The sequence below is a fragment of the Lycium ferocissimum genome, chromosome 5 (assembly GCF_029784015.1).
Source record: "Lycium ferocissimum isolate CSIRO_LF1 chromosome 5, AGI_CSIRO_Lferr_CH_V1, whole genome shotgun sequence".
NCBI classification, from domain to species: Eukaryota; Viridiplantae; Streptophyta; class Magnoliopsida; order Solanales; family Solanaceae; genus Lycium; species Lycium ferocissimum.
The window spans coordinates 23,139,673-23,150,886 of NC_081346.1; the positions used below are offsets into that span (position 1 = coordinate 23,139,673).

Here is an 11,214-nt window from a genome sequence, read left to right on the forward strand (position 1 = left end):
ATGTAGCTTTCCTTACGGAGCACTAAAGCACTACTTTTAAGCACCAATTTGTTGGATAATTGTACTCGTTGTAATCCGAAATTTATGCTCCACTATCTAACTATGGTTAAAATTACAGCATAACGTTGCAGTAAATTAATGCATGATATGTTAACTAATATACATTGTTAAAAAAAAATAAAAAATTACTACCAATATATATGAATGATCTTTCAACAAGAAGCAATGTGAAGGAAAAAGATAACATCCTTAGGAAGATACACAACGCAGCAGTCTCATTTTATCCAAATCGATGAATAAAAATGCTAATTTCGAATTTTATATATGTATAGAGGACAAAATATCAGGACTTCTCTCGAATTCAGCTATGTTATTCTCCTTCAAACTAACCCATACTTCTATTCCATCACCATCTTTTGTGTCCATCAGAATAATTACTTCAAAACTTCTGCTAGCACTGCTCACCCATAATGGCTTTCCCAACCAAAGTCTGCTTCATAAATGTCCATCTCGTCTTTTTGACCAAATTTGCTTAGAAATTCTCTGCTTACATCAACAATCATAGAGGTAATATCATCGATGCTCGCCTTACCAATGCCTATTGATGTGTCCCTTGTTGTGCTTCCTACTAAGTTAACAAAATCATTTAACTCCTGTCAAGATGAGTACTGGTTTGCCTCAAAAGTTGCAATTCCAGATATGCAACAATTTCCGAGAGCATATTCTAAAGATGGTAATTTTGATTTTCCCCTCACATTAATAGGAAATGTTAAACAAGAGTCCCTTGAATGGCCATGTTTGGTTGAGGAAATGCCTGCAAGAACTTTCCATATTAACGACAAACGGCCATCACTCGAGTCGGTTTCATGAATGGGACACTAGAATTTATTATGTCTTTGACCTTTGCTATTGCGATATAGCATCAAAAACAAACCTCCTCGTGACAATCTTAGGGCTGACTATTTCGGAAGGCAGTGAAGAAAATTGATGATGTTCTAGTGGCAGTACTCTTGTGGGAAAGAGGGACGACAAATGACCAAAATTCAGGAGACAATCTTTTGTTGTCCCTGTTTTGGTTAACGTGTGCGCATTCATTGACAAATGTTGCTAAATTGAAACTATCTGCTGCGATGTGTGAAATTTGTATACCCGTGACTAGGCCCCCACAATTGCATGTATTCACTTGGATTCCAAATTATCCGCATTGACTCGGGTTTCAACATATATAATCAACACCTTGGTCATACCAGTGAGTTGAAAGGTCATATTTATTAAATCTTCCAGCTAGCTAGAGGGTAAAACTTGGCTAATGTCTTAGCCAAAGATTTCTGCAGCTTATCACTATTTCCATATTGTTAAATTCACTGCTCGGCAAATAGTGAAACAGAATTGTTACATAGTTACTAGGATCCGGCATATCAAACAATGAAAGATTGAGGGTCCGAAGATGATTCGGGGTAGGAGTTGAGGGCTTTAACATTTTCCTTGTCTGGATTTGAATCTCCAACTTGTCATTAGGATTGGCTTATTGACGACAAAAGATTCAGAACAACAACCCCAACCCCCCCCCCCCCCCCCCGGCCCCCCCGCCCAAAAAAAAAAAAAAAAAAAAAAAAAAAAAAAAAGAGAACTCTGAATAGGGAAATATTTATTAAAAGGATCAAAGTTTCTGGAGTCCATCGAGTTCCTTTTTCTTTATGTTGGTTATAAAATATTCCTTAGATTAGGGGTTCTCATGAACATGGCAAGTTACGTTGGCTGGCATTAATTAGTTTATTTTGTAGAATCTCTATCACTGTATGTACGTATATATAGTATATACTTCTCCGGTTCAAAATAAGTATCCACTTAGCCTTTTTATTTTGGTTCAAAATAGGTGTCCACTTGCATAATCAAGAAGGAATTAACTTTATTTTTTCCAGATTTACTCCTATTTACTTAAGGCAAGAAATAGGCAAGAGTCTTGTTAATTAAGGCTAGTTTAGTCAAAATACCTATTTTTTTCTAGGAGTTAATGTCTTCTTACTGGAGTTACTCCGTGCGGTCCAAAATAATTGAGGTTTTAGCCACTAAAGGTTGGTTCAAAATAACTAATGTTTTAAAAAAATCAAGAAACTATTTAGCTCTTTCCCCCAAATTTACCCTTGACACACTTCCATATCTCCATAATAATTATGTCAACCTAAAAAGAAAAGAAAATTATAATTAAGGGTATTTTAGTCAAACCATTCTTAATTTTTAGGAGTTAGTGAATTCTTTAATCCATGTGCCCAAACTTACAATCAGGGGCGGAGCCAGGTAATGGCTAAGAGGTCCACCCGAACCCCCTTCGGCAAAAGATTACCCCCCATATATAAGGTTAAAATTATTTTTTATGTATATATAGTAGATGTTGTTGTTGTATATATAGTAGATGTTGAACCCCTTAGCTTCTTCGTTTGTTATTAGTTTATATTTTTAACCCTCTCAGTGAAAATTCTGGCTCTGCCACTGCGTACATCCTCAATAGTTTTGTACTGAAGGAGTAGTATTTTAAAGGATGTGAAAAAGGCTAGGTGAATATTTATTTGGGAAAAGGACATATATGGCCGGTCGGCCATAAATAATCCCACCCTCTAGCCCAATTTTTCGCAAACCTAAAATGTAGCAATTAAACTAATCCCATCCATTAGCCAAAACTTAAATAAGACAATTTTCAAATAAAAACCCAAACACAAAAATGTTTGAGGCGATTTTAATATATAATATATGTCATTTGTGTATAAAATATGTATTAGTACCTATCTGTAATGAATAGAAACTGTATAAAATATGAATCACTAAGGTATGTATCATTTTTGTATATAATATGTATCATTTGTGTATATAATGTGTATCAAAGACAAAGGCAAACCCACGTAAAAAATAGAAAATTGTATCATTTTTGTATATAATATGTATTATTTTTGTATAGCAAGTGTATATGATTCTAGCATGTGTATACAAACTCAGATCAATCTTGTATAAAAAGTATACCCTATGTATAAAAAATGTATTGTAGAAACCGTATCATTGTGGTATATAATATGTATCACTACTGTATATGTTAAAAATAAATATCATATCATTATTGTATAATATGTGTATAATAAATGTATAACGTATAATTTATTTATAATAAATGTTGATTAATTCCAAAGATATGTATATAAAATGTATAATTCTTGTATATAAAGTGTATATATAATTCCAACATATGTATATATGCTGTAAAAAAAGTCTTTTTTTTTTTTTTAACATTGATTGGGGTCGCAAATTTTTGGCATTATTTTTTTAAAATTTCGACCGCCATTTTTTTTGACATTATTTTAATAAACGGACACCTAATGAAATTAAGCCCAAACAATAGTTAAATGTAGGATTGGTTTGGTTGAGTGGACACACAGTGTCCTTTTCCCTATTTATTTTGAACCGCAAGGAGTAATAAAGAGATGTCAACTGGAAGATAGTGCAACAGGCAACTTTGCTTACACGGAGTTTGTCGTTGCACTGCATGAACAGCTCGGATTGTTTGTGTAGAATCTCCATACATCGGCAGCTTTGCTTACGGGGCTTTACATAATAATAGCACTAATATTTCGGGATACGTTTTGTTAAGAACCAATTTGTTGGAAAATTATACTCATTGTTATCCGAAATTTATGCTCCCCTATCTTAGCATTTGGTTTATGGTGAAATTCTTTGATGGTTTACAAACAAAACAGAAAAACTTGAATATTTGAAAGCGAAAACGAGGAGGTAAACTCTTAGGCAGAATTTGATTAGATGTAGATTTTGTTTTGGAGGTATAAACAGTTACTTGTAATATCTTAAGCCTTAATTTTAAGGAGCTGTTTAGGTTGATGGTTCTTGAATAATTTGTACACATTTAACAAAAATTTTAATACATATTTAACAGCGGTGGCTCGGGATGTGGATTTGGCTAAACAGCTCCTTAAAATTAAGGCTTAAGATATTACAAGCAACTGTTTATACCTCCAAAACAAAATCTACATCTAATCAAATTCTGCCTAAGAGTTTACCTCCTCGATCGTTTTCGCTCTCAACAAAGCTTTTCATTTGGTGAACAATCAGTTCCTTCCCAGAGACGTTCTACATTTTCCATAAAGCTGAGGATTTGATATACTATAACAATACAACCAGAAATCCATCTCTAACTAATGGGAATTTAAACATAACGTACAAAAGACCAAATACAGTGTCATTTTTCTCCTTTACTAACAAAATGTAGTGAATGTTATTTGACTAAATCCATACTGAAATCCCAGAGTTTGTTAGCCAAATCCACATCCCGAGCCACCGCTGTTGTTGTCGCCAAATTGTTGTCCCAAAAATGTTCACTACTTATCCCCTTCAATTGTGGATGCAATGCCACATAGCAGGTGGTTGATGCTCCCTAGAGAAGATTAAAAATGAAAGTTAAACGCATCCTTCTCCATGTAAAATAGCTGGAAATTTTGCCAATTATGTTTCTAAATGAGACTGATGAATATTTATCCAACTGATTCACGACAAGAGCGTTAATGTTATTTATAAAAAAATTAAAAAAAAATAAAAAGAACTCATACTACGTAGGCAATTTTCCCGGCATGAGCTAAGCTACTTGCTCTGGAAGATGCCAAAAATTCTATAAATTTGCAAAAGAAATTGTGCATACTGCAAATTTAAATGCTTCGATGTGGAACATACCTGTTGAACATTTTTAAATATAAATTTTCCAAGCTTGCTTATAAGACCTGTACCATACAGAAAAGGGAGCATAGTTTAAATGAAATATCTCAATATATACATACATACATACATACATATATATATATAAATTTTCCAAGCTTGCTTATAAGACCTGTAACATACAGAAAAGGGAGCATAGTTTAAATGAAATATCTCAATATATATATATATATATATATATATATATATATATATATTAATCAGACAGCAGCTACTATATGTAGAAAAAGGAAGAAAATAGAATCTTATTATTACCATTAAAAATACCCATATGACGAAAAATATTGGTTGTGATTGTTCCAGGATGAAGTGAATTTGCCGTTATTTCCACTCCATCTTCCTGTTCGAAATAAAGAGCACTCAAATTTTTAGAGTTCAATTGAATGGCATCGACCTCTTAGCCAAAGCTATGCCTGGCATGGCTGCAGAAGTCAGACAATGTAAATTAAACCAACGATTTCTCGATGTACAAAAAGAAATACACAAATATCTACTCCAAGAAATATGTTTATTTATCGCGAGGAATGAAGACATATCATAAGATTTATTTATATCATAAGATTTATTTTCTGAAAAGCACCTTTAAGCGTCTTGTGAGCTCATACGCGTGCAATATGTTGGCCAGCTTTGATTGGCCGTATGCTCCAAAGCTGCTGTAGCTGCAGATAACATAACAAACAACGTAGACAAGATAGCTTTTGGAAATTCAGGATCAAAAATTTAGTTAGATTACCTTTTGGAATCATTAATTTTGTCAAAGCGAATTCCCTCGCGATATGCAATTGTACAATAAGCCTCCGAGGAAACATTCACAATCCTTCCCACTTTCTTTGTTTCACGTGATGTCTCCTTCATCTTGTCCAACAACAAATTTGTCAAAAGAAAATGACCTGCAATCACAACAAGAAAAAGGAATAATTATGGTCCCAAGATAAAATAACAGCTAGCAAGTATGAATTTAATGTCCCCCTTGATATTAGTTTACCCGTAACTCTAGCGTAATCACATAAAAGTCGGTTGTTTTGCCTCACATCGCCCTTCCTGAACATCTAAGGAAGTTGCCTCGTGACAAATATATTGCGCAGAAATAAATTAATACACTTAATTTACGAACAGACGTACGTGTACCTAGATGATTTGTGGCAAATTGCAGCTCTATGTTGTCTTCGAAAGTGTAAAGGGAATTCCACCGGCGCTGCAGCATTATTACTAACGGAAAAACAGGAACCATTAGTAAGATTCTTGGAAAACTTGGGAAGAAAAGTGCAATTCTTCCAGTATTATACTGTCACTTACATTAAATGTTCAATGAGAGATGTGATGGTACAAAGTCGGCTGCAAATTTCCTTACTGATGCAAATGAACTAAGATCTAACTCCATTACATCAACTTTAGCAGCAGGGATTTCTTTTACTATTGCTTCTTTAACATCTTTTCCAGCAGCCATATTCCTGACAGCCATGATAACATGAACTCCGCACAGAGCAAGAACACGGCTAGTTTCAGCACCAATACCACTCGATGCTCCTGCAAATGGATCCATGCATGTTTATTAGCAAAACAAATGTTGCTAATTTCTTGCCTCACTGCTAAAAAATCACTATTTTCCCACTGAAAATTGTTCAGTGGCTATTCCCACATAATACCGGTGAAAAATCTAAATAGTAGTGTTTTAACACGGAAAAATTAGTAGGCGTTTGGCCATAGATATAAAAAATAAATTCACTTTTTTTTTGAAATTTTTGAAGTTAGAATTGTGTTTAGCCATAGTTTTTTAAATGGTAGCTTTTGGTGAAATGTAATTATAAAAAAGTCAAAAAAGAATTTGAAAAATAAGTTTTTTGAGTTTTTTGTATTTCGAAATACAACTTCAAGTTATATTCGGAATATTTCCGACCAAAAGCCCAAAAGTGAAAAAAGTGAAAAAAATTTCAAAAAAAAGTGAATAATTTTTATGACCAAACGGCACCTTAGAAAGTTTTCAGTGTTTGAACCGAGTCCTAACCAAAATAACCCCCAAAAAAAGGGGTATGAACCAAAATACCCCGGAAAAAAAACGAGGTACGAGATAAAGCACTTTAACGCATTTAAAATCATGCGTTAAAGGACTTAACGGAGACGGACCCGTTAGGTCCCTTAACGCATGATTTTCATGCGTTATTGGATATGTTTTTTTTTTCTTCTCCTTTTCTTTCTTTCCTTTTTCCTTTCTTTCACACTTTTTTACATACTTTAGCCGTTGATTAATCATGCTTCGAGACTCCAAAACTTGAATATTTTGTATAGAACCTGATATTTTTTTCTGCGTACAATAATGTAGGCCCAATACATCAAGGATACATAGACGTTCGGATAGTCATTTTAGGGGTTGAAAAGATGGCCGAAGAAAGTTTTGTTTGAAAAAACTTAGTGTTTTTTCCATACTTTGACCAACGATTAGTCGTGTGTCAAGATTCCGAAACGTCAATATTTTATATAGAACATGATTTTTTTTTTTTGCGTACAATAATGTAGGCCCAATACATCAAGGATACGTAGACGTTCGGATAGTCATTTTAGGAGTTGAAAAGGTTCAAGAGTTTTGTTTGAAAAAACTTAGTGTTTTTTCCATACTTTGACCAACGATTAGTCGTGTGTCGATTCCGAAACGTCAATATTTTATATAGAACACGATATTTTTTTCTCGCGTACAATAATGTGGCCTAATACATCAAGGATACGTAGGACGCTCGGATAGTCATTATAAAATTGAAAAGGTGCCCGAAGTAAGTTTTGTTTGAAAAAACTTAGTGTTTTTTCCATACTTTGACCAACGATCGTCGTGTATCAAGACTCCGAAAACGCCAATATTTTATATAGAACCTGATATTTTTTTCTCGCGTACAATAATGTAGGCCCAATACATCAAGGATATAGACGCTCGATAGTCATTTTTGGGTTGAAAAGGTGGTCCGGCGCAAGTTTTTTGAAAAAACTTAGTGTTTTTTTCATACTTTGACCAACGATTAGTCGTGTGTCGGACTCGAAACGTCAATATTTTATATAGAACCTGATATTTTTTTTTGACAATAATGTAGGCCCAATACATCAAGGATACGTAGACGTTCGGATAGTCATTTTAGGGGTTGAAAAGGTGTCCATAAGTTTTGTTTGAAAAAACTTAGTATTTTTTCCATACTTTGACCAACGATTAGTCGTGTGTCAAGACTCCGAAACGTCAATATTTTATATGGAACTTTGATAATATTTTACGTACTGATAATGTAGGCCCAATACATCGAGGATACGTAGACGTTCGGATAGTCATTTTAGGGTTGGAAAAGGTGCCGAAGTAAGTTTGTTTGAAAAACCTTAGTGTTTTTTCCATACTTTGACCAACGATTAGTCGTGTGTCAAGACTCCGAAACGCAACATTTTATATAGAACCCGATATTTTTTTCTCGCGTGTCAATAATGTAGGCACAATACATTAAGGATACGTACGTTCGGATAGTCATTTTAGGGGTTGAAAAGGTGCCGTTAAGTTTCGTTTTGAAAAAACTTAGTGTTTTTTTCATACTTTCGGCCAACGATTAGTCGTGTGTCGGGACTCAAACGTCAATATTTTGTATAGAACCCGATATTTTTTCGCGTACAATAATGTAGGCCTAATACATCAAGGATACGTAGACGTTCGGATAGTCATTTTAGGGGTTGAAAAGGTGCCGAAGTAAGTTTTGTTTGAAAAAACTTAGTGTTTTTTCCATACTTTGACCAACGATTAGTCGTGTGTCAAGACTCCGAAACGTCAACATTTTATATAGAGCACGATATTTTTTAACGTATAATAATGTAGGCATACATCAAGGATACGTAGACTTTCGGATAGTCATTTTAGGGGGTTGAAAAGGTGCCTCGGTAAGTTTTTGTTTGAAAAAATTTAGTGTTTTTTTCCATACTTTGACCAACGATTAGTCGTGTGTCAAGACTCGAAACGTCAACATTTTATATGGAACACGATATTTTTTAAGTGTACAATTATGTAGGCCCAATACATCAAGGATACGTAAAATGACTTCGGGCACCTTTTCAACCCTAAAATGACTATCCGAACGTCTACGTATCCTTGATGTATTGGGCCTACATTATTGTACGCAGAAAAAATTATCAAGTTTCATATAAAATATTGACGTTTCGGAGTCTTGACACACGACTAATCATTGGTCAAAGTATGAAAAAAACACTAAGTTTTTTCAAACAAAACTTACTTCAGGTACCTTTTCAACCCCTAAAATGACGATCCGAACGTCTACGTATCCTTGATATATTGGGCTACATTATTGTACGCGAGAAAAATATCGGTTCTATACAAAATATTGACTATCCGAACGTCTACGTATCCTTGATGTATTGGGCCTACATTATTGTACGCAAAAAATATCGTGTTCTATATAAATGTTGACGTTTGAGTCTTGACACACGACTAATCGTTGGTCAAAGTATGAAAAAACACTAAGTTTTTTCAAACAAACTTACTTCGGCACCTTTTCAACCCCTAAAATGACTATCCGAACGTCTACGTATCCTTGATGTATTGGGCCTACATTATTGTACGCGGAAAAATTATCGGTTCCATATAAAATATTGACGTTTTCTAGTCTTGGACACGACTAATCATTGGTCAAAATATGGAAAAAACACTAAGTTTTTTCAAACAAAACTTACTTCGGGCACCTTTTCAGCCCCTAAAATGACTATCCGAACGTCTACGTATCCTTGATGTATTGGGCATTGTACGCAGAAAAAAATATCAGGTTCTATATAAAATATTGACGTTTCGGAGTCCGACACACGACTAATCGTTGGTCAAAGTATGAAAAAAACACTAAATTTTTTCAAACAAAACTTACTTCGGGCACCTTTTCAACCCCTAAAATGTCTATCCGAACGTCTACGTATCCTTGATGTATTGGCCTACATTATTGTACGCAAAAAAATATCGTGTTCTATATAAAATATTGACGTTTGAGTCTTGACACATGACTAATCGTTGGTCAAAGTATGAAAAAAAAACACTAAGTTTTTTCAAACAAAACTTACTTCGGGCACCTTTTCAACCCCTAAAATAACTATCGGAACGTCTACGTATCCTTGATGTATTGGGCTTACATTATTGTGCAAAAAAAATATCGTGTTCTATATAAAATGTTGACGTTTGTCTCGACACACGACTATTCGTTGGTCAAAGTATGAAAAAACACTAAATTTTTTCAAACAAAACTTACTTCGGCACCTTTTCAACCCTTAAAATGACTATCCGAACGCCTATATATCCTTGATGTATTGGGCCTACATTATCAGTGCAAAAAAAATATCAGGTTCTATACGAAATATTCAAGTTTTGAAGTCTCAAAGCATGATTAATCAACGGCTAAAGTATGAAAGAAAGGAAAAAGGAAAGAAAGAAAGAAAGAAAGAAAAGGGCAAAAAAAAAAAAAAAAAAAAAAAAAAAAAAACAGATCCAATAACGCATGAAAAATCATGCAAAGGACTTAACGGTCCGTCTCCGTTAAGTCTTTTAACGATGATTTTCATGCTAAAGGTACTTTTCACTGCTTTTTTTTTTCCCGGCGATTTTTGGTTCATACCTTTTTTTTTTGGGTTATTTTGCTTCCGGACCCTCAGAGAACCTGTCTCCCACCTGCGGAATGTCCTTGGAAAAACTTTTGTTCTAGTAGTGCCTCTAAATACACGTATTTACGAGATGTAACCTCATATGTATCAAAGCAGACGAGTTTTTTTCATAACTACACGCATTTACTTACATTAGTATAACGTCAAATTATTACCATACGCTTCCAAACGAATAAAGGGATTATTTTTATACCAAAAAAAAAAAAAAAAAGCGAAACGAAGAAAGGAGAGTGGATCGACCAGTAACAATGGCAGTGAGACCAGAGCCGTCGATTCCATGGGTGACTTCTTCGGCCGTTGATGAATTTGAAAAACCAGATGCCCCTTTTCTCTTGAAAAGCCACATAGTTCTATTTACTTCTCTCCAGCTGTTTCTGAAATTTTCCTTGGACATTTAATTAAGGGGTTTGTTTATGTTTATATATACTATACTTACGATATTAGAAGACTCAGGGAGCCACATGGATCTACATGTTAGTTATTGGAGATTAAAATTCATTTTGAGGGCATTTAAGCCATTACATAAAGAAGTCATGTGTGTGGTCTTTAATGATGTGGTGATATTTTGCCTGGACCGGATCATTACTGCTCTATTTATATAAGCATAAAATAATAAATATTTACGGTAAGTTTTTTTATTTATTTCATTCCAAGAAAAAATTTCATATAAGGTATGATTAAATTTTACTTCGACATTTGGTTATTGTACAAAATTAATAGAATATTAAAAAAAATGTGTTAATTAATATTTAAAAGATTTTTATATCTTTT

General features: G+C 34.0%; 2 pseudogenes; both read right to left on the minus strand.

The window, feature by feature from the left end:
• Positions 1 to 318: 318 nt before the first annotated feature.
• LOC132057661 (acetyl-CoA-benzylalcohol acetyltransferase-like) lies at positions 319 to 3,571 on the minus strand (annotated as a pseudogene).
• A 515-nt stretch (positions 3,572 to 4,086) lies between these two features.
• On the minus strand, positions 4,087 to 10,894 carry LOC132058313 (short-chain dehydrogenase TIC 32, chloroplastic-like; annotated as a pseudogene).
• Positions 10,895 to 11,214: the final 320 nt, after the last annotated feature.